This window comes from Neomonachus schauinslandi, chromosome 4 (genome assembly GCF_002201575.2).
Source record: "Neomonachus schauinslandi chromosome 4, ASM220157v2, whole genome shotgun sequence".
NCBI lineage: Eukaryota > Metazoa > Chordata > Mammalia > Carnivora > Phocidae > Neomonachus > Neomonachus schauinslandi.
Genome location: NC_058406.1, coordinates 7,652,424 through 7,675,946, shown reverse-complemented (window position 1 = coordinate 7,675,946; position 23,523 = coordinate 7,652,424). Strand labels below are relative to the sequence as shown.

The window sequence follows — 23,523 nt, the reverse complement described above, 5'->3', positions numbered from 1 at the left end:
AGCTGCGGTGAAGGGGGTAGGCGCCATGCCCAGGGTGAGCGCCATCTGGGCAGGAGGCCTGGCTTCCAGCTGTGGGGGCTCCGGAAGGGCAGAGCCTGGGAGGAATGATTCTGAAGCCACTACTATGGAGATTAAGGGGATGAGAATGTAAATCTCAAGTAAAAAGGTAATTGAATGTAATAGCAAACACCGCTCGCTCTATGTTAATTTTAGCTCTTCCCCTGGATACAAGGCGCTGTATTAGTGTTTTATTACCATTTTGTTTGCACTAATAAAATAGTAAAATTTATTTCAAGGAAGTTGAAGGATGGTTTTACAATGCAAATTTGAAGAAATTGGACTTTTCATTTATGCCTCTGCTATTTTAAACCCTGACGGGTGTAAATTAGCTACAGGGACCGAGCAGACCCCACTGATGGGGACTTGGGAGGCGGGAGCCCTGGCAGAGGTTCCAGACTAGCTCAGAGCAGAAAGCAGAGACTGTTCCACAGAGAGGCTGGAGGGGCACAGAGGTCTGATTGGGTGGGATGGGGAGGTGGGTGAGAAAGTGTCAGGCACGAATGACTCTGGGGGTAGGCAAGCATGTCACGTACTGAGCCTGCAGGGAGACACACGTGGCTGCCGACCTCAGGTCTGTGTCTTTCCTCTCTGCCCTTTGGCCTCCTTCCTGTCTTGACATTGAGCCTCGATTAACCAGGTGACTCCTCAAAGGGAACTGAGCAATGCTTTCCTCTGCTCCTAGAAAGGAGGAGTAGACCAGATGTCCGGTCCTTTTTTTTTTTTTTTAAAAGGGGCTGAAAATTGAGGGGAGCCATAGGAGTATGGAGGAAAGACCCAGAACCTAAAAGGAGCTGGGGAAAAGGACCCAGGTAGGATACCAGCCCAGCAGAGGTTCCAAGGCCTGTTCCCCTTGTCTGTTCTTTCTTCTGTCCTGTGCATACTTAAGAGACAGGAAGCAAAACCTTTTTCAGTAAAAGCCAGTATCCCGTCAGGTTGGACCCACTGGTCCTAGGTATGGTCATATCCATGAACAAAAAGGCTAGAGAACTGAGCTAAAAAAAATCCAGTTGTCTGAGTTTTAGGGAACCCGATGATGGCATAGGAAGGTGAAGGGAAGGAAATAGGAGACCGGAGAGTTTCATTTTGAGTTTTGGGTGAAGAATTCAGGTTGGTTCTTGTTTTATCCAAACCGGTTTGTTTATCTCTGAGAAATTATCAGCAGCAGTGGCCCGAAGCGACGCATTGGGGGACTCGCTTCCAAAGGGTAGGGACCCGAACAAGTGTACCGATGTCTGGCGAGGTCTGTGACACGTGTTGCCCAGGGTTCTCTGGCCGCCTGCCTGATGTGGGGGAAACAGTGAGCTGGTGACACTGGTTTCCAGCCCCAACCCCAGGTCTTGTGGGTTTTTTGTCAGTGTGTTCTCTAGCCCTTGTTTGGGAGTGGTGTGTGTGTGTGTGTGTGTGAGTGTGTGTGTGTGTTTAATGGAAAGATTCAAAGTGTTGATACTGGCAAGACCAGAGTTGAGAGACTGGAACACAATGGCGGCAGAAGGCAATCGAAGATTCCCTTGACTGCAGACGGTGTGAGCTCTGGGTGTCAGCACTCTGTGGGTTTGCAGGGAACTTGGGACCTGAGCAGAGGAGGGTGGGCACAAGCTAGAGTTGGGCCTATGGGGTCACGTTTGGAGCAGACTTAGGTGCTGGGAAATCGCCAAGGGTCAGGCTTCCAGCAGTAAAACCAACACCACACATGGTTATGGTTAAGGCAGGACAAGTTCTGCATCTGGGCCTCTCAGCTTCCTTTTGGATCCAGGGTCTGTGGATGGCATTTCTTGGGATCATGGGGTTCGTGCAGAAGACAAGGGGCTCCAGGCCCAGCCCTGTAACAGGCCAGGAACCTCTTTGTTCCCCTGCTGGGTGCCCAGGAGGCCCCGGTGGCCGAGGGGACAGAGAGGGAGGACCTGAGCTGGCCGAGGCGGCCAGGGTAAGGACAGCTTTGAGAGGGTTGCTGAAAGAAACCAGAGATGAGGACATTGAAAAGGGGTGCGACTTTTCGCTTTTGAAATAATTTCCGATTCTCAGAGAGCGGGGAGATGCACTGCTGTGTACCCAAGGATTTAGAGAGTGCATCAGGCAAGGGGGCGGAGGGGTTACACTCTGGGTGGATTTCAACCCAAAACTGTAATTACATCAAGGAGCAGACAGAAATGGGAAAAGCGGATTAGTGGCGTGGCCCACTTGGGCCTAGTGGTGGAGGTGGCTCCAGGAGCCCCTCTCAGGCTCGACCTCTGTGCCAGGATCCTAGCCAAGGTGGTTCGCCCCCCACCACCCCAAGGAACAGCCAGGACCCTGGGCGCCTCTTTTCTGTTTGTCTGCTCTTAACCATCCCCAGGCCACCCCTGAAGAGGTGAGTTTCCTCTGCGCAGGTCGAGGGCTGCCCTCCGTCCTCCCTGCTTCCTCTCAATGCTGGCTTTCCCATTCAGTTCCAGCCTAGAATAGAAGGAAGCTCCTTCTTTGATTTGATTGGACTTTCTTTTCAGCATGAGGTCTATGCATGCGTGTTGGAGAGAGGGTGACCCTAGAGGACACTGCGGATCACTCTCATAGGTGGCCTTGGTAAGCCCCCGAACCTAGCTCCCTATCTACTGCTTTGTCCTGTTTGTTCTGGGGGAGCCTGTGGCCTGGTCCACAGCACCTCCCCAGTTCCCCTTTTAATAGGAAGAAAAAGTGGCCAGAACTTCTAGGTCTTTGGCCCACACGCCTGTGACCCTTCCTGTCCTCCTACTCAGCCCCCTGGGGTGTGACGGGGGCATCCCCAAGTATTCCAAACCCCCGGTTCACCTTTCTCTTCTCCCTGCCCCCCCTTCCCTGCACCTGTCAGCTGTTTCATTGACTGTCTGGCTTGGCTGCCACCCATCCTACCTCCCAGGCCTCCCCCGCCCCCCTCCCCCCAGGCCCGCACTCCCTCCCTTCCTGTCTCTGCCCACGTCTGTCTCTACCTGCCCGTCGCCGGCACACCTGAGGATCCGAGGCTGCCTAACAGAGTGCGGGGATGGTTCAGGGTGTTTACCAGACAGCAGGGATAAGGTATTAAATCCTGTTGCTGTCTTCCCAGGGCCAGGTTCCTCAGATGGTTTTCCAAATTCCTAATCTCAGTGCCCACATCCCTGCCCAGCCCATGTTTGATGGGAGCTTTCCTTTCCGATTGAAGCTGAACCGAGCAGGATCTGTGAGGCTGGGTCTGGCTTCCCACCGGTGCACGATGACATGGAGGTCCAGCCCCTTCCTCTCTGGTTCTTCCTTCCTCTCCTCCTTCCTTTCTTTGGGAATCTTAGTGAGTGGGGGCCAGGATTCTGCCACCAGGTGTTCTAGAGCCTTCTTGCGTGCCCCTTTCCCCACCAGTTTTGTCTTGAGGCCACCTGCTGCAATGTAGGGGAGGGGACCCCGGAGTGGGCTTAGTGTCAGAAGCAAGGGGTCCCCAGCTTGAGGATGGTCTGAGATGGGAATGAGCAGGTGAATGACAGCTTCTCCAGAGGACATCGTTAGGATTCTTCCCACTCGAAATAAAAAGGGCCAGTGTGGAGTTCTGCTCATGATGCTGAATACCCTGGCTTGCCCCAGGAGGGAGTCTGCAATGCAAACCTGTTCGTCCATGGTGTCTCTGCACTGGTTTTGGAGATGCAGGACCAGGGAGGCAGTGTGCTCCTGTCTGTCCTTGTCAAGCTGGCTTAGCCTCCGGGAGGAATGACAGGGGTGCTCAGAGACTCCCCAGTGAACAGGGACATTCAAGCACCCAGTGATGTTCACTTTCTGATCTGGGGCAGAGGCAGCTTCCAGGGATCTTCCCTTCTCTGGGACATCCGGGGCTTGTCTACTTTCCTGCAAACTCTGTCCCCGTGCTTAGCCTTCTCTTCAGAAACTAGGCTAAAAGTGCAGATTAACTTACTCTCCCCCATCCACCACCACCCCCAGGCTGGGAACTTTCTAGGAAGGGAGGAGCAAGACTCTACAGCAACCTCCTGAAGCATCACCGGTGGTGGCAGCCTGGATCTACCCTTCGGGGGTGCCTGGGACTGACGGATGTGTCCTCTCTCTGAGCTGCCATGGGACCTAGGCTGACCCTTCCAATTTCAGCGTCTCTTTCCCTGGCTACAGGCTCCCTCTTCTTTCTCTCCCCTGTGCCCCTTCTCCTTCCTCCGGGCAATGGGACATGGCTTGGGTGTCCCTCGCGCTCCAGGTGGTCTGCCCTCGATCCTGCTGCAGATGTTTCATGTCTCCACCTTCTCCCCACTGCCTGGGCAGTCAGCACTGCTCTGGGCTTCCGCTCTCTCCCCTCCTGAGTACAGGGCACCGACAGGAGCAGTGGGATCTCTGGGGCCCGGCAGAGAGGGGTTTGCAGGGCTGGGGACAGGGCAAAGGGTGGTGGCACGCTGGGTCCTCAGCCAAGATGCTCACCATCGAGGCTTCTTCTGTGATCGTACAAGCCGTGGCTTCTAATTTTATTTTGGGGTATTCTTTTTCTAATATGTGTTGGGCAAGGATTAAGAAGTGGAATAGATAAAAAGAGGGCCAAGAAGTTCCGGAAGATGACAGCTGGGCTGGTGGGGAGGAGGAGGAGGGAAGAGGTAAAATTAATTCATTAGAAAAACTTGTTTACTGGCTTTGCTTAGGTGCCTCCATTTTAAAAGTCTACGTTTACAATAAGTCGCTAATTAAAATACAAAATGAAGCAACAGCTATGTTTTTTTTTCCCTTACACTTTAATTGCATGATTTTTTGTGATGTAATTTCTGGAAACACCCAGTGTACCTCACAGAGCTGATTGTTTGATAAACTAGAAGCACCTGAAACCAACCCAAAAAATAAATATATAAATCCAAGGGGAACTTAAGGTAGATTGGAAATGACAGAGAACGGCAGACAGGAGGGAACCAAAAATCCATAATAATAATAAGAAGAAACCTTCTTAAGTAAGGACATTTATCCTGCTTGCCCCGAAAGGAGAACCGGTCTGCGCATGGCTGGGGGGTGGGGTGGGGGGGGTGGGTCAGGGAGCTGAAATGGAAACCAGACCGAGTGGGGTAATCGCTCCCTATCCCGCACCCCCTAGTTGGTGCTATGGAAAAAAAGCAAAAACAACTTGGACTCTTCCCTGGTTCCATTTCTTTGCTGGGGCTTCTTCTTTCATCACAGACCTTTCAAGAGGATTTTCATTGTCCCCCTCGTTCTGAGCCTAGATGCAGTCCCAAGAGGGAGCAAACGGAGACAATGACTGTTCCCCCCCCCCGCCCCCGCCAGGGAAAAACAAGCCTCTCTATGCCCACAGAGGGAAGACAGCATGTCCCCAGGCTTGGGCCGCTGGCCCTGAGTTCCTGGGTCTCCTAGAAGGGGTAGTGGGAAAGGTGGTCCATGGTAAGAATGGTGTGCGTTGTCTTTCCTCCGTGGCCTGCCGCCTTCTTTAAGATGCAGACCTGGGTGGTGATTGCAAAACTGCTGAGAAACCTGTCAGGAACTCACTCCGGGGTGGGGCTGGGAGGAAACTGGATCCTGCTGGCAGCCTGGTTGCTGGAGAATCCTAAGCCTGGCCTCATCTGTGGGCCCCCGGCCTCCTCAGTGCTGGCATCTGGGCAGTGGGAGCCTGAGGGACAGAGGGGACCCGTGACCACATGGCCTTCCCTTTCTCCATCCAAAAGCCGGAGGCCCACTTGGCCAGGGGTCCCAGAAATCTCTCTCTGCACTCCCCACCGGAGGAGGAAGGATTTGCTTCTTTTTAGGGTCTTTCTAAAAAACACATTTTCTCCCTGATTATAACTCGTGCTTATGGCTCACTGGAAAACACAAAGAAAGTGTGAAGAAAATAATTTAAAAATATGCAGTGCGCTCATTAAACGGGCTAGGGGAACAGAGAGACCCGGGTTCGCAACCCAATTTTGCCACCCAGCAGTGCGACTTCGGGTGAGTTACTTAAGTTTGCTGAATCTCAGTTTCCTCACCTATAGAGTGGGGATAATGATCGTCTGCATCTTGGAAGGTGGTCAGATTCAGTGTGAGGATCCGTATAAAATATTGAGCACCGAGCCTGGCACACAGCGCCCATAAACATTAACTATTTCTGTTATTGTAGTTAAAAATGATTATTCCACTGCTTTGAGATAATAGGCTTTTAAATTTTTTATGAAGAATTTTTTTTTCCTACATCCATGAAATTCTCTGTCTAACCCTACGCCGCCCAATACCGTAGCCTGTAGCCACGTGTGGCTGTTTAAATTAAGTAAAATCAAGTCGAATAAAAAATTCAGTGCCACAGTCACACCCGCCGCACTTCAAGGACTCCGCAGCCACACGTGGCCAGTGGCTGCCCATACTGGACAGCACCGAAAGTTCTACTGGACGGCATTCTAAACAATAGAGTCATCTGGGTTTTCCCGCTTTGGGTAAATGTGTGTTGATGGCTGCATAGTAGTTCGTGATGTGGCCGAATCGCCCTTCTCATTGGCTTGAGGCTTTGTTCCTGGGGTGTTGGAATATCCTCTGGGCTCTGATTGGGCCTGCGGGGCTTGCCCGGCCGGGCTCTGGTGCTGTGGCACTCTCTGATTGGTGCTAGGCAGCAAGGGGTTCTGGGAGGAGCAGAGCCTTGCCTGCTGATTGGCTCCCGGTGGTGGTGCCAGGGCAAGAGGCGGGGCTCTGCTTGCCCCCAGTTGGCCCTGGCAGACAGGAGGAGGCTGCCTCCCCTGAACTCCCAGTGTGTCCCCCTCAGGCTGGCTCATCCACATCATCACCTCACAGGGCCCAGACCAGGGAGAGGAGGGACGTGTCTGAGGTAGTAAAAATGAGCAATAATGACCCACCCTCAACCGACCTGAGAATCCCAGGTGTACCTCGAAGCCCCTCCCCCTAACCGGAACCCCGCCCCCCCCGGGAGTCCCCAGGGAGCGGGCAGCCTTTCTTGGTGGGGATTAATGTTGTGGTTGGGGGCCGGTGTAGGCCTCCAGATCCTGGTGAGGGTCTTCAGGCTTCGGGAAGGGCCGGGACTAAAGATGGTGGTGAAGTCGCAGGGTGGGGGTGCTGGGGTCCCAGGTCTGGGGCAGCTTCAGGAAGACCTCGCGATGGCCGGTGGCATCCTGTAGCGGGGTGGTGGAGTGAGTGTTGGGGTGCTGGGGTTGTGGCCCGAGCCTCCTCTCCAGCAGGGCGGTCCACGCCCTGGTCACGTGGCTGAGGGCAGCGCTCTGGGTGGGGGGCTGTGGGTGGGCAGGACCGGCTGGGGAAGTAATCCCCGGAGCAGTGGGCAAGACAGATAGGCAGAGCCAAAACCGGACCTGCTGATGTGGCCCTTTCTGCTCGCAGCGGATCATAAAATATGGCTCAGATTTTCATTACGGGCTCTATCGATTATCTTCTGGGACGGATGAATTATAGAGAACATTAAAATTTTTTTTAAAAAGCAAGCGAGAGAGGAAGTATCTGAATGAGTTTGGGTGGTCGATGGCAGAAAGGGCTGAGCCACCAGGCCTGCGTGGCCTCCATCTCCGAGCAGGGTGAGGATAAGACCACTCAGGGCAGGCAGCCTGTGACTTCAGCTTATGGCCTCCCCGGCCCTGGCCTCGCCATAGAGGAGGCCTATGCTCCCCTTGCCTGTGCCCCATCCCCTCCAGGGGTCTGGCTAGCTTCTGGGAAGGCAGACAGTTGGGTTGTTCGCAGGGTTCTGACCCAGAAATAAGACTTTTCCTAGGTTTTGGGTCTCTGTGGTTGGGAGGTGCTGCCGTGTTCCCTCCAGGGATCTCCTGATTCCGGGGATGCCCGCCTGGGCACTGGGGAGATTCAGAGGGCCTCTTCGAGTCAGGACTGGGATGGGAACTCCTGAAGAACGTGGCCACCTCAGCTTTTCCCTGTTCCTTGTTCCTTCCATCGGCAGTCCCTGGCTTGGAGGATTTCTGTTTTCCCTTTGGAAGCTTGAGAAAAACATGTCTGGGTCCCACTGCTGTGCATCCAGGTCCAGTCTGGAGAGAGAATCTCCTGAAAGCCCATCCCTCCCTCGCTTCCTCCCCAGCCCCTTCCCTCTGCCTCCCCTTGCCAAGCAGTATAGTGCAAAGGTGGCAGATAGGCCTGGGTTCAAACCACTTCTGAGTGTGTGACTTGGGTGGGTCACCTCCCTCTCTGAGTCTCAGTCAGTCAACTATCCATTTGAGATAATAACCCATCTCGTTGGGTTCTTACAGTGATATTAATGTGTTGAAATCCTTAGTACGTACTGCTTAATAAACATCAACTGTCATTTTCCTGTACTGTGGCAGAGTCTGGAGACCCTTATCCCCGCCTTCATTTAGCCTTTTTGATTTATTATTCCATTTTACAGATGGGGAAACTGAGGCACAGAGCGGTTAAAGTTATTTGCCCAAGCTCACCCAAACTGTAAATGGCAGAGCCTGGATTCATGCCTGCCGGTCTGGCTCCGGAGCTTGTACACTAAACCCCCGTGTCGCACCGTCCCCAGGATCTGGCAGGGGTGGCCCCTCTGCGTGTGCCTGCACGTGTGTGTGCACGTGACTTCCAACAGCCCTGCCCTCGTGGTGGTCTCCGGACCCTCCACACTTCATGTGGCTCCTTCGGGTCATCGGCGACCCCGGCATTTTCTGGGGCCCTGTTCTGCGTGAAGTATTACCTCTCTACCTCCGCACCATCCCCCTTATCCTGGCTTCACCTAGGCTGCCCTGAAAAGGTGGTGGTTTCCATGGATATCCGTCTCCCTCTGGCGACACGCCCTTTTTGTAGAACTCTGTTCCCTAGAGTTGATTGTTTTTGGCACACAGCTCTGTAAACTCATCCAACAATTAAAAGGGGGGAGGGGCAGAACAAAAAGGAGCCGGATAGTAACTGGGGTGAGCGAGAGGCAGGAGGGGCCTCTGGGGTGTGGGTCCCCTCTCTGTCCCCCGGTCGGCAGCAGGACAGCACCTTAAGTGCGACATAAACAGCTGGCCCGGAGTGCCGCCTGTGGGGTTCTGAATTCTCAGAACCCCGCGCCGTTTCCTTCCATTTGAGCTGTGTTCTTGTCCCCCCTTTTCTCTCCCTCAGAAAGTGAGGGGCCCATCCGCAGAGCCAATGTAGCCATCTCCGGAGGCCACCCAAAGTCCTGAGATGCCAGCTTGGACCAATTTGAATATTTGCTGCCCTTGTTTTGGTTAATTGTGTATGTGTTTGCTCTGTTTGTGTACCATCAAATACCTACTGCTTTGGGCGGACCCATCGTAGGCTGTGTGAGATCACAGATGAAAAATGCAGTGAAAAACACTTTCGTGCCACAACACATCGTGTAGGATTTTTGTATTAAGATGTGGATTTTTTTATTGTTTTTTTTTTCCCCCTTTTCCATACAGCCTGAAGTTGGGCAATGTACATGTCTGTGTTTTTGTTTTCACTCCAGGTGGTTTATGAAATCTGCTCATTAGGGCTCTGTCCTCTCCCCATCCTGGCCTGATCCTTCAGCCCTTTATCCTCTCGTGTGTAGATCTTTCCCCGTCATCTCCTGTTATCTTCTCTCCTTTGGGGAGATGCTGGGTACCCTCGCCACGCACGTTCACCCATATGAAAATCAGGGGTTCCTGTGTCCCTGCTTCTCAGTCCCACATCTCTGAGGCAGATGTGCCTTGTAGTAGGAGGTCCCAGTGTGGATGAGGCAGCAGAAATCTCTGTGCTACCCCACTTCCTCCCCACGGAGAAGCCCCTTAGCTTGCCCCTGGTCTGGAGAGAAGAAACAGAAGCTGTCCCATTCCCACAGAACCTTCTGACTCAGAGTGGCCCTCTTCTAGGTGGCCTTGTTGTCTCCCATCTCATCAAATGACAGCAGTGGGCGGCTCAGCTCTTCTCTCTCCAGGAGGCCATGCCCTTGGCTGGGACCCCATTTACTAGGTAGTTTCAGGGGTTTCTCCTGCTCCCCGGGCACCTCACCATAGGCCCCAACCTTTCCCCATTCACAGCCCAGCCAGAAGGAATCACCTAAGCACGACCTTTGTCTTCCCTCTGGTTGTGATCTCTGGGTGCTTTCTGCTGGCTCTTCGGGGTTTGAGGGAGACTTGTCTGGGGACAGGAGGACGGAGATGCAGGAGCGGGAAGAGCATTAGGTGTGGGTCGCTGCTGAGACCAGGGGTGGGGACAAAGGGGAACTTGCATGTAAGTTGGGCCTGGGAACCTGTCAGCCCCGAGTCCAGGCCTGAGCTCTGTGACCTTTGGCAAGTCACTTCATATCTCTGTGCCTCCCCTCCCTAATTGATCCACAGGGACCCTAATCCTTCCTACATCGTGTTGTAAAGATTTGCCGAGATTACACGTGTACAACACTTAGCACGGTGCTTGGTGAATAGAAGGCATCACGTGGGCCTGTTGGCAGAGTTGTGAAAACCAATCATCTGGTGTGCCCTCCACTCCCAGCATGCTCTCTGTCACATAGTAGGTGCTCAGTCAGTTCTTCTTGGCATCAGGGGACCAAGCGGTGCCCTTGAATCTGGAAGCTATTCATTCATGGTGCTAATGGAGGCGCGAGAACCAAGATGCAGGTTGGGGCTTAGGGGAACCAGACGGATTGGAGCAGGAGAAACGGCCAGTGAAGTATTCTGTCGTTGGACAGGGATGAAGCTGCCCCAGGCCCATCTGACTGTGACATGAGATCAGGGACTGGTGCAGTTCCGCAAACACGCTGCCCACTGTGGGCCAGCTGTTGTGCTAAATGCTGGAGACGCAAAGATAATTAGGACCTGGTCTCTGCCCTTGAGGAGTTAAAAACTCAATGGTGGGGACAGACTCGTGAACGAATTACTTTAGTCCGGTACAGATTTAAATGCCACACTGAAGGATGCGTGAGGAGCAGAGCAGAGAGGCATATGGGCCTGCTTGGAGCAGATTCTGGAAGGTCACCTTGAAGAGGTGTGGGAGAAGAAGGTGGTGGTAGGGGAGAACATTTCTGGAGCGCTGTTAACACCTTGCGCATCTCTTGGTGATGCCCCACCACATCTGCTAGGTAGGAGGGAAGAAGGTGTCCCCTCCATCTGTGAGGAAATCGGGCCTTGGGGAGATCATACGGCCTGTCCCAGGGCCCTCAGTGAGTTAAGTGGCCCGACTGGGACTCAGACCCATGTCTGCTGATTCTCGGCCCTGTGTTATTTCTGTACTTGCACATGGCTTCTCACCCCTTCACCCCGGAGCTGCTGGCCAGAGAGCTCTGTCCTCTGGGCTCTCTACCTACTGACCGAGATTCATGCTACCGCCATGGCCCCGGGGGCCTGTGCCATGGGAGGGCCCCGTCCATGGCAGGCCCCAAGGCCTGTGCCCTGGTTTGGTAAATAGGTCAGGCCACTTCCTTGGGGACAGTCCCTGAGCAAGGCCACACCCTGGCAGGGCTGGAGGATGGCAGGAATGGGGAAGACTGAGGAGGAGGGGGAGGAAGAGGCCTGGCCACACCCTTTCTCCAGTTGTTCTTGCTGCCGAGGTGAGAAGCTCCCTCTGCCCTGGGCAGGCCCCTCCCTCAGCTGGAAGAGGCCAGACAAGGGCCGCACCAGGGCCTGGAACACCCTCTTCTCCTGGAACTGGAATCCCCTTCTGAGCCAGGGCATAAGAGCCTGGTATCGTTCGCATTCCCGTGTGTGTGGTCGGGCTCTGGTCTTTCTAGCTCCTTGCCAGGAATCAGGGAGGTGGGAGTGTTCCTCTTGACCTTTTCCCTGGGAAATGTGTATGTCTGCAAGGGGAGAGTGTAAGCCACCTGTACAAAATGTTGGCTTTCAGGTGAGGCGGGGGCCATTCTGATGGGATATTGGAATGGAGCCCCCCCAGCAGAAGAATGTTCTGGGGGCAGGGAGCTGTAGGTGGTCTGAGGCACCCCTTCCTCTCTGGCTTGGAGATATTTGGCTGGTGGGTGAGCTGCCCAGGGCTTTGGGGGATTCTGGACCAACAGGCAGGGGAATGTCAAAGCCCAGAAGAGTAAGTCTCCCAGTGGCCCTGAAGTTCCCATTAAAGTGTTTTTTCCTCTTTTTTAGAGAAAAAAATATTCCCAAACTGGAAAACAAAGGAAATCCACTTCCCCCAAATCACACGAAACTCACATTAGGGGCCTGGCGGGAATCCATGGAAACCAGGAAACCCGCTGTTAACCCTGTATGGTGCCGAAGGGTGGGGTGGGAGCCGGGCTGATCCAAGTCCTGGGGCCACTGTCACTGGCCCGGCTCAGTGGCAGTGCCCCAGAGTCGAGGTGGGGGGAGCCGCTGCTGGGACCTCTCGCCTTCACAGCCCAACAACCCCTTCCACTCGGGGCCCAGCCTTGGGAGGCAGGAGAGGAGGGGTTCCTGCCCTCCAGGGAGGCTCGGGGATCCGAGGGCTGGGCCACATCGGAGAACCTGCTGGGTGGCTGCCCACACCACGCCACACCATAGAGTCAGGCCGAGCCCGCTCACACGCTCTGGGAGCACACAGGCGCCATGGACGCTGCCGTCCCCCAGCCACCACCCTCCCTGATGCCAGCCCCATGTGCAGGGGGGGCCGTGTGGGAGCAGATAGAGAGCCCCCTTGGGGTTTCCACACCCCACTCTCCCATCCATGCGCCTGGACCTCCGGGCCTGGGAGCTTGTGCACCGAGGTTAGGTGCTGTATTCGTGTTTGCATGCGCACGGGCTGATTTTTCTAAAAAGGCTGAAAATATTTACAGATTTGAAGTTGAAACGCAAACAGGAAAAGCCCTTTAAAAAGTGAGTGTAGTGGATATTCAAAACAGGAATCACCATGGAAACACCACAATATTTGCTTAAATTGACACAAAGGTTGCCGGTAGCAGGGCACCAACTTTCTTTGGCCACATTTTTTTGGGCCAACACCTATCACACATGAATCTCAGCAGTCCTCTCTCGGTATGTGCCCGCACCCTCTGTTCTGTTCTATGGGATGAGATGGCACGGGACCAGCATGGATGGTGGTGGGGAGGAGGGGGGGAAACAGAAGAAACCAAACTGACCATCCTGGGTCACTGCGGAGACACCTGTTGATTCCGTTTTTAGAGACTCCCACAAGGCCACTGGGGGTTCATGGGAGCAGCTGGAAGCTGGCCTAGGGAACGGGGAGGGAGCAGAGGTTGGGGAGCCCAAGGCTTCCTTTGGTTGTGTGGCTTTGATCTGCCTTCCAGGTCAGCGTGATCTATTGTCAGGCTGACCTTTCCCCCTGGGGTGCCGGGGTGCCAAGCCTTGGGTGTGATCCCTCTGTTCTACCTGGGGTGGCATCTGATTGGCCTATCATGGTTTTTACCTGTCTGATTCTTGTGTTAGGTGTGACGCTGCTTAGCAATTGGCTAATGATTGTGCAAAGGGTGCATTGGTCGTAGGGTCAGGCAGGGTCCGAGACTCTTACCAGCAACGGGCTGGCTGGTTACGGTGCAAAATGTCGGAACCACGCCATCTGTTGTCCTCTTCTCTGGAGTAGCTTTGTGGGTCTCCGCTGTAGCCTAATAATCTGTTCTCCCTTTTCATTTTGGTAGGCAAACAGACCTCGCCGACTGAAGGCAAAGACCCCTTCCATCTCACCTGCCCTTCCAGCCGCCACAGTTGTCGACCCCCTCCCGTAGAAGGGGATCCTGCAGCTCCAGCATTGGAGTGGACTTTGGACCCCGGCCTCTTGGGATGCAAAGGTAGCTACTCCTGATGCCCAAGATGTGTCTGGGAAATGTGGGTGGGGGCTGTGGTTGGCCAGTTTGGGGGTTCCTTCTTAGGAGAGGGACTGAGGAGGCCTTTCTCAGAGGGTTCTGCCCCAGATGGTGGTGGCTCAGGCACCCTAGGTGAAAGTAAGAAGACGGAGGGTTGAGGACAGAGCCCTGGCCTAGGAACAGGACCTGGCGTATTGGCCCTGGTTTTGACACTGAGTCACTGCTGTCTCCCCTCCAGATCTTGGTTTTGCCTTGGGTAAAATAAGGATATTAGAATAAATGGCCTTTAAGAATCCTCTCAGCATTACCAGCGTATGGCACTGAATGGTACCAAACCAACTGAGCCACCCAGGCCTGAGCCACCACCATCTGGGTCAGAACCCTCTGAGAAAGGCCTGTGCCCTAGCAGACAGCACTCCTGGAGCTAAGCATTGGGACATTTCTGCACATCCTCTCTGGGAGCGGTAGGTCCAGCCCATCCGCATGTCCAGAGGCCGCGGCGCTGCTCTGAGCTCATGTGTGACTTGTTGGAGCTCTCTCGGGTGGTCCTCCAGCCCAAGCAGGACCCACCTTAGAGGAGAAGCCACAGGTGTCTTTTTTTTTTTTCCTAAAGATTTTTTTCATTTATTTAGAGAGAGAGAGAGCGAGTGTGTGCGCATGTGAGCCAGGGGAGGGGCAGAGGAAGAGAGAGAATCTCAAGCAGACTCCCTGTTGAGCACAGAGCCCAGAGCCCAATGCTGGGCTCGACCCTAAGGCCCTGACATCGTGACCTGAGCCGAAATCAAGAGTCTGATCCTCAACCAACTGAGCCCCCCAGGCGGCTCCCACAGGTGTCTTGAGCCAGGCTCAGAAATCGCCCCTCGCCGAAGGCAGGTCACTTAACACCAGGGATGGGTAGTCTGTGAGGCTGGTACTGTCAGATATCTCCCTGCGGGTAGCAGACGTGGCAGTTTTTATGGTGGGGGGTTGACACACAGCAGGTGACTTACCACGTATTGGTCGTCATTCAGTGTTCTCTTGGGGTCCCAAGGAAACCAGTCCAGAAGGGTTAGGTGCTGATGAAGTTGATGGGCATGGTGTTAGGACAGGGGCCGAGGTGGAGGGTCTAGAAAATGGCGGGGAGGGCAAGGCCGCAAGCCACTCCTCCTGTGTGCGCAGGACAGGAGTCAGCAGCCCCAGCTTACTTACCAGCTCCGTCCCTCCCTGTGGGCGCCATGGGCAGGTGTGTCTTGCCCCTCCCTCCGTGGCCAGGCTCTGCAACTCTGGACTTTGAACTTGCAGGGAAGAAGCACTTGGCAGCGATGGGTGCCTTGGTGCCCACTGGGGTTTGAGAGGTCCCCAAAGCTGTGAGCCTGCTTGATTCCAGGCTGTGCCACCTCAGGGACTAGAAGCCTTGGATACAGGGCAGGGATTTGCAAATCAGATGTAAATGTCGCCTTGGGTTACTGTGGTGGAGCAACTGCGTCACCGAGACTCTTCTTCCTGGTGTCTAGAAAGCGATCACACTCCAGGAGCTGGTCTGTCCACATTTAAGATGTGCTGCTGTTGTCCCCTGATGGCGGTGTCGAGATTGTTGGTGTAGTGGTCTTGCTGGGTGTTTGGCATGAGCACTTGTATGTCTCTACACTTCTTGGGCTCTTCTTGCCTGACTCTGCTTCTCTGATCATCGTGGGTCCTGGAAAGGCAGGCCCACGTGTCTTCAAGCCTCTACCTGGTCTCCCTGGCCCTGGCTGGGCCCAGCACACGAGCAGCAGGTTGCCAAAGTGCGTATAGCTCCCCGCTTTGAAGGGGGACTATTGCCCGTTCTCTTCTCAGTGGCTGGCTTTTTGTTTTCTTCATTCCCTCGGCAAAACATGCCTATTAGTTTTTCCCTTTCTGAAGTTTCCACTCACTGTTGACTCCCAGGGGCCGTGCTGGCCTAGGGGATGGGCTCCACGAGTCCTGTGGGGCTCCCGCGTCCTGGCATCAGCCATCTAAAGCTTAATAACGAAGCTTGGGAACTCTGAGGGCCCTGAGAGGGAATGTTGTGGCCAAGCCCCTCCACATTTACCCACCTCTTCCCAGGAACTGGGTTTGGCCGCAGGCCCACGTCCTCTGGGGCAGGGTTGACCCATGGTCTCAGAGGTGTCCTTCCTCACCACCTTGGAGTGTGGGCCAAGGTGAGTCTATACTCAGGCCTGATCCACAGGCCTGCTCCTGTCTAGTTCAGACTCTCCCTATTTCTGGTTGTGCTGCGTAAGATCTGGTTATATTTAATCAACAGAAACCGAGGGCCTGGTGTCTGCCAGTCATCGGGGGTAGAGTGGACAAGACAGCCCTGGCTCTCATGGAGTTCTGGTTGGGCAGGCAGACAAGGAATCCACAAAAAAGGAACAAGGACACCATTAGCACAGAATGGATATAGGATGAAGTGGTATGAAGTGAGGGGGCCGTCAGAGGAGGCCTCTTTGAGGAGGTGACAGCTGAGATGGAAGGAGAGGAAGTGGACAGCTCTCTGAGGAGCAGGCAGAATAGTCCAGAAAGAAAACGACTGGTCTAAAGGTCCTGAGGTGGGATGAGCTCAGTACATTTGGTAACAGAAGGAAGGTCCCGGTGGCTGGGAGGTGGACCCGTTTGTAGGGGTCAGTAGGCCGGGGAAGTTGGCATTTTATTCTTTAGGTGACAGGAAGCCACTGGAGGGTTTTAAGCATGGAGGTAAAGTGATCTGGGTTTTGCTTTGGAAAAGCTGGCTGGGGCTGCAGTGGGAAGAATGGATTGCACGGGGGCAAGGGGAGAAAGCAGGCCAGATGGGAGGCTGCTGTGGATGGACGCTGACACGAGGAGGTGGACAGCGTGGAAGGGCGCCGAGTCCATGCGTTGAGAGGGAGGGTGAGTAGTGCTTGCTGTGGGAGCGAATGGCGAAAAGAGGAGCCAGGCCAACCCCAGATTCCGGGGGCCCCGATGTGGGCCTGCATCTCCTGTCCTCTCACACCCCCACCCTGCCAGTGCCAGGCACCACCCGTGGCTTTCAGAGGCCATACGTTTTGTGGATTAGGGAGAAGCACCATCCGGGGCCCGGTGCTGGCTGCTGAGAAAGCGTGGTAGAGTGGTTTAGGCATCTCTTGTCCGGTACCATATAGAGGGAAGGCCAGAGGCCCGCTCGTCTCTGGCATTGTTTTCAGTAGGTATTTCCAAGCTCGCCATCCTTTTGGCCCAAAGACTGCACGGGAGCTTGTTTTGTGCCTCTGCTCCGTGGGCTCGGTGCTGGGTTTGAGGTTGGGTCTAGTTCGTATAGTTCCTGTCACTGTGGTCTTAAATGTGATCTGTGTTCTCAAGGGCTGAGCATCTGCATACCTTCTCCCGGGCATCCGGTCACCCAGGGCCAGATTTGTCTAAGGTTTTGTCTAAGACCTCCTCATTTCCACTGGGGCCAGCTCAGCTTCCAGCCCCAGTGTATGGGCAGGGATCCTAGCAGTCTTTGCATGTGGAAAGTCCTTTCACAATTCACGGTGTGGATTCCCATAGGTACCCCATCAGATTTGACTTGGGCCACTGTCCCCTTTTCCTGGGCCTCTGATACAAGGCTCGGCTCTCCTGGGTCTTAGTATCATCTGCTTGGGCTAGGATGGGGCAGGCAACCCCAAACAGCGATGCTATCACAGTGAAGCGATCCTGGGCCCTCCGGGGTAAGTGTTACCCGTCCTAGACAGCAAGCCAGAGGCCTGGGAGGAGGGAGCATGGAGCTGTCACAGCCGGCTGCGGGGGCCCCAGTGAGTACTCGCCCATGCTGGCAACATATTCTCAGCCAGATGGGCCAGTTCAGCCCTCCAGGAAAGCTCTGGAGGCTTGACCTCCAGGGGGAGTGACAGGAGGGAGCAGAAGGGCAGGCTGGCAACGTTCGCAGGGGGTGACAGGGATGTCCCAGGCGGGCAGCTGGTGCCTCTGCCTGGCTCCGAGGGGGTGTCAGCCAGCCTTCCTGGGTGTGTCTGCCAACATCAGAACCCTGGGCTGAGCCCCGGGGGAGGGTGTGTCTGGGTGGGCAGGCGGGGGAGGCTCTTCTGCTTTCTGCCTCCATGGCCTGTACTAGATCCATGGCCTTCACTCGTAACTGGACTGGACAGTTCTAACTCCTTCCTCCCGGGCTCTGATCTGATGTGGGGCTGGCTGCTCCAGGCAAGCAGCTGGGGGAGGGGGTGCAGAGGGGGGGATCAGGAGAGGTACTGGCTATGGGACTTGGGGGTCCGAGCCCTGTGCCACCCCTAGGTAAGTTCACTCTCGGGGGGGATGGCTGAACTACAAGGCTTGGGAAGTGTCACCGAACCTTCTGGTTTCTATTCAGGGTGAGAATTCGGCCCTGATGCTGCGGACGCCCCGGCCCTGGGCCTCCTTCCTCAGTTTTCCCTGTCTCTTAGCAGACTCAGGAAGCCCCTGGATCCCACCAGGCACAGACCCAAGGGGAGAGGGATGGGGAAGGGCCGGCCGTACCTGCCTGTCTGGAGCTACCTCGGGGCCTCTCTGCGTTTGGTGACACGGTTGCTCCAAAGGGACAACAGCCCATGGCTTTGGGAGGGTTAAGGTCTTATGGACGAGGGGAGAGGCACTTCTGCCCTGCCTCCATCCTTGTGACCTTGGGGCCTCCACAGGGAGAGCACTCTGGTGGTGTTGGAGGAGCACCATTGGGGTGCCCCCAGAGAGGAGTACCAGGGACTGTGAACATGTCGTCCTCTCTTGCAGATCCCGGGGCTCCTGCTGTTCTGTCTCCCCCAGCTTCCCCGGCCTCTATTATTCCAGAATCTACCCAGGTGTAGAGCTGGTCTAGAAAGCCCTTCAGCCCAGAGGACACCACACAGAGGCCTGAGGCAGCCCAGTGTGGGGACACTTGCGTGGCCGCCCCACACCACCAGCTACTGCTTCTCCATTAAACCTACTCTGGGCGTGTTCCTCACCTTCCGCTACCCACTCATGTTTTCTCTCTGATTGGGTTTCTTGGCCCCTAGGGAGCAGGTGTCTTTTCTGCCCCTGAGCCTCCATATGGCAGCCTGGGGTTGGGACCCCTGTGGCCAGGGCGAGTGGAAATGGGAAGGTGTAATTAATCACTAGTTTCTTCTCCAGAAATGCTAATCGGGAGAAGCAATTAAAAGCAACTTTTTTCCCTTAGTAATCTGTGCTAAAAGCTGGTAATGAAGTTTAGGGCCGTTGTGACTCAATATTTCAGCTTCACCGACTCAAGTCAAAACAATCCAAGCCCCGGAGTTTGCCAGCAGCTGAGCTGGGCCCGGGCAGCAGCTGGGAGCCCCCACTCCCTCTCCTCACCCCCTCACTGCCACCCCACACCCTACCCCTGCTTCTGGGGCAGAGCCCGTAGCAGGCCCAGCTGGGGGAGGGTCTGGGTGGCAGGGAGATGGGTCCCCGAGGCCATCCTTCAGGAGACCCAGAGCCGGAAATGCATCTTAAGGGAAATGATAGGACCAGGTGAGAGGAGCACCTGCCTCTGTGGGGGCAGAAGGGGGAATCGGGGGAGATGGGTGCCTGGGAAGCCTCCAGGGCAGTCCAGGGTTCAGCCACATTCGGCTCAGAGCCGGAAGAGGTGGTGGTCCGAATCTTGACCTTCAACCTCGGTCATTCATTTCTCATTTTCATTCATTCATCAAGCCTTACTGAGAGACACGGCGAAGTGGACCCGAACCACAGCAGCGAATGAACAGTGCTGTGGGATCTGCCTTTCAGTGGAGGGAGGCAATGACAAATGAGATAAAGAAATACAGTATTTGTTGGATGGCCACGTGTGTCCAGGAGAAAACCAGCACATTTAGAGAATAGGATGGGGAGAGCGTGTGGCGGGGGTGGGGGAGGATGGTTTGTAATTCTTCAGTGTGGCATCTGGGGGACACAGCACTGGGATGGTGACATCTGGGTAAGGACGGAGAAGGTGATGTTGCGAGCCCCCCTACTTAATACCTGGGAGAAGAGTGTTCCCATCAGGGGGAACAGCAAGTGTGAGCTCCTAGATGCAAGAGCAGCCTGACTTGTTGGAGGGCAGCTCGTGGGGGAGATGCCACGTGAGGTCATGGGGGTGCGCGAGGGACCCCAGATCCCCCAGGCCTCGTCGCCATTACCCCAAGTGAAATAAGAGGCTTTGGAAGAGTTCTGGGTGACTCGATCTGATCAGGCACAAGTTCTTTATTAAAAAGCAAGACCCAACTGTCACCGACTCCTCCTCTTCCGGGTCCCTAGGTGCGTCTGCACCCACTGCCTCCCGGGTGTGTGCTCTTGAGCAGGGGAGGGGAGTGCTGAGGGCTCTGTTGCAAACCGCGCCCCCCCCCCCCCCCCCGCCTCTCCCCACCCCCTCAGTCCTCCTCGGGGAGCGGTTCAGAAACAGGCTCTTGTCACTTTAAGCAGCCCCCCGCCCGGCTCCCCTGGCCTGCTTTATCTGAAGTCCAAGCGCATGTTGTTCCAGGACCGATCCGCTTTAGCTAATTAATAATCTGACAGGAGCCACCCAGGGGATTAGCCTCTGAGCTGAGCTCCACCAAGCCCCAGCAAATGAGCCCTGTACTCCTTGGGGACACGGAGGTGACTTTGAGGGGTGCAGGGAGAGGGGACCCCCACAGGTGAGCCGTGCCACCGGGCTGTGTCGTAGTGACCACTGAGGGGAGAGGGCGGAGGCGGGGGTGGGACAGTGACAAACAGAGCCTCTTGAAAGGAGGACTGCTATCCCGAGATGGGCGGGGTCCTCCTTTCTCCCTCACTGCTCCCTACAGTGTTACCTGCCGAGAAGCAGGAGAGAGTGGCCAGACTTAGCAAATAAAAAAACGGGCTGCATGTTGGACACCTGAAACTAACATGACACTGTATGTTAACGAACCGGAATTAAAATAAAAACTGGAAAAAAAAATACAGGATGCTCAGTGAAATTTGCATTTCAGATAAACCACAAGTAAGTTTTAGTAGAAGTATGTTCCATGTAATATCGGGGACGCACGTACACTAAAAAAGTATGCGAGGTTTATCTGAAATTCAGATTTCGCCAATGGTCATCCTGCGTTTCCTCAGCCAGTCCTGAGCGGGTAGGGACAGAGGCTGCTGGGCTCCCTCCTGAGAATAGCCTGGAGCTCCCTCTGGAAGAGGTAGCACCCTTGGGGAGCAAGGCGGGGCCAGGACAGTGACCTTCATGGGCATGCTGCTGCAGGACAAGGAGGATGGAACAAAGGTCAGCCGCTTGCAGGAGTCTCTAACCTATATTTGGGCCCAGGTGGCCCTTGGATGAGTAGAGTCCAAGTCTCCTCTGAAGGATCCGTGGCCTCCAAGCGGGAAGGAAGTCCCAGAGCTGCCTCCCCCGGTGAGGGTGGGGGGATGGTGGGGAGGGGTGCTCATGTCTGGGAAGAGTCTGGGGCCTCTGCAGAGGGGAACGTGTGAAGTTGCTGGGGTCATCTGGGTTAGGTGGTCATCATCTGTTAAGGGCATCTATCTGCTCTGAGCCTAGGGAGAGGTCAGCAGGGAGGACCCACTGTGTGGGCAGGGCCAGGTCAGGTCAGGTAGAAGGTCAGGGACAATAGCCTGCCATGCAGAGCCACCTCCAGGTTCCAGGGCCTCAGGGCACTGGATAGAAATACCCATCTGCTGACCTCTCGGCGCCCACCCCCAAGGCCACTGAACAGCCCGAGCCAGGGGGGTTGGGTAGCCTGGGATGTCATGCTGGTCTTTATTGGAGTCCTTACTTCCTATGGGATCCTCCCTGTTCCCTCTCATGACCCTTCTCACCCCGGCTCTGTTCCCAGTGGTCAGGGCGCTCAGGGCGGGGAGAGGGGCCCACTGCCAGCTGGTGGTAGTCCAGCCTCCTGCAGCCAAGGGGCCTGATGCCAGGCAGGCGGTGCCCCCGAGGTGGGAGCTCTCTCACTCCCGCTCCGTTCTCTAGGAGTTAACAACATCCCGTGCCCTCGAGGCCTCCTCTCCCCCAGCCCCTGGGCTGCCTTCCTCCCAGCCTTTCCTCCCCACACACACACAGCCAGCTGTGGAGCCCCCCTGGCACAGGAGCAGAGGGGGCTGGGGGTGCCGAGCCGGTGGCAACCTCTTCCTCCTGCTGAGCTCTCAGCCTCTTCCCCAGCGTGCCCGGCGGTTTGGCCCTGTTTCGTGAGCCGTCTGCTGCCCGTGCTGCCTCTGACCCACATCGTTAGCATGGGCATTTATATTTCATTAACGACATTAAGCCCAAATGGCATTAAAAGCAAAGCTGGTGATAAATAGCTTATTAATAAACAGGGAGTGCTTCGTGCTGCCTGGCCTCTCCCAGCCCCGGTGTTAACCCTTGCTGCCCTAGACAATCATGTTTCGTCCCAAAGATCATCCCCCATCAACTCCACGGTGGGCCTGGAAGATCCAGCCGTGTGTCTGAGTTCTGGCTGCTCTGAGGTGGGTGCCTTGTGGAGCCCGAGTGGGCCAGTTTGGGATCACTCAGGCTCGTGAAACCTGGCCAGACCCCTCACAGCCTCTAATCAAATCTTCATTACCCTCTCTCTCCTCGCTAGTTTCAATTCTGGGCTAAACATTTCGGGAAGTGTGGCTTTTCTAGGCCATAAGCTCAGATCTCCCCCATTACTCTGTAGCTCTGTCTGAAAGGAGGCCCATAGAATGTTTGGACTCCAAAAGAGCGATGTTCCTGAAAATGATGCTAATAATAATAATCATGACAGTAATAATCGCAGCTGGCCCCTCCGGAGGGCTAAGTGTGAGCAGTCCGGCTCCCTGCGACCCCAGGGGCCATCCAGCTCAGGTTCATTTTATAAGGGGGAAAACCCAACTCCCAGAAGAGTGAGTCGGGTTCACCAGCTGGAGCCTACACCTCGTAGGGGCTGGCACCAGGGCATTGGGTGGCCTCCCGAAATAGGCCTGTTGCCATCCCCACTCCTGGGCCTCTCGGACCCACCAGGGCTTCTCAACTGTGGCTCCAGCCTCGATTGACCCTAGCTCCTTGCCCCTGGGATTTGGCCGTTCCATTACTCGATGCCTGGTTGAGTGTGCCTACACAGGCTGGCCACCTGGAGGGCACAGTCTTGTCCCTTGCAGGCCACCACCCCACCTAGGACCCAGAGATGTCAACAGAGAGTCCGTGGAAGAGTCTGTGGTACTGCAGAGGCCCCGGTGAGCTTTTTGCTTCTGATTGGAGCAGCTTCTATATGGTGTCCTCCTGGGGCAGGGTAGGGGGGACCAGTCAGCCTTGATTGTCTGGGGTTTTAAGTCGTCTGTGTTTTTTGGACACAGAGTCATCTCTTAACACTTCCAAGAAATAGGGGCAGACTCAGCCCTGGGTCCCCTACCCCCTAGCTGAATTGTTTGAAAGCAAAAGGAAAGTAGAGTCTTGTCTAAACTTGGGCTCCACTTAGAACTCTCTCCACTGCAAACCTGGACCAGAGCTCTCATTATCCTCCCCATCCTTCTGGGGCTCTCTGGGCCCGGGCCTGGCTGAGGGAGAGAAAGGGTTTTTGGAGGGGTTTGCAATATAGAAGGGGAAGATGGAGGCGGGGTATAAGGTGAAGATGTCATGTCATTTTAAGGGGAGGACGGGAGTAGAGGGCACGTTGCTGGGACCATCTGGTTGTGTCTGGTGAACACTCGGGGAAGACAGAGAGCTAATTAATTAGCAGGACTCCTGCTGCCTCTGCCAGGAGCTTGGACTGCTTCTCCCAGCCTGTTCCCAAGCTGGGAAGGAAGTTGGGAAGCAGTGGCCATAGGGCTCGTCCAGGAGGAATTCCACCTGTCCTGATGGATGAAAGCCTGTCCAGCCTCACAGAGCAAGGCAAGCAGGAAGGGGCCAGCAGGGAGGCCCACTTGACCCGGATGGTGATGTGGGGACTGCCTTGGAAGGTCAGATTTACACC

At 55.3% G+C, this 23,523-nt stretch overlaps 1 protein-coding gene across 1 annotated transcript in view; it reads left to right on the top strand.

Annotated features, from left to right (window-relative positions):
- Positions 1–2,560: 2,560 nt before the first annotated feature.
- CASZ1 (castor zinc finger 1) overlaps positions 2,561–23,523 on the top strand; it is a 122,547-nt gene continuing 101,584 nt past the window's right edge. Inside the window, exons 1-2 of the mRNA XM_021684036.2 lie at positions 2,561–2,616; positions 13,505–13,654. The gene's annotated coding sequence lies outside the window, so the exon portion shown is untranslated. The remainder of the gene's footprint in view (positions 2,617–13,504; positions 13,655–23,523) is intronic.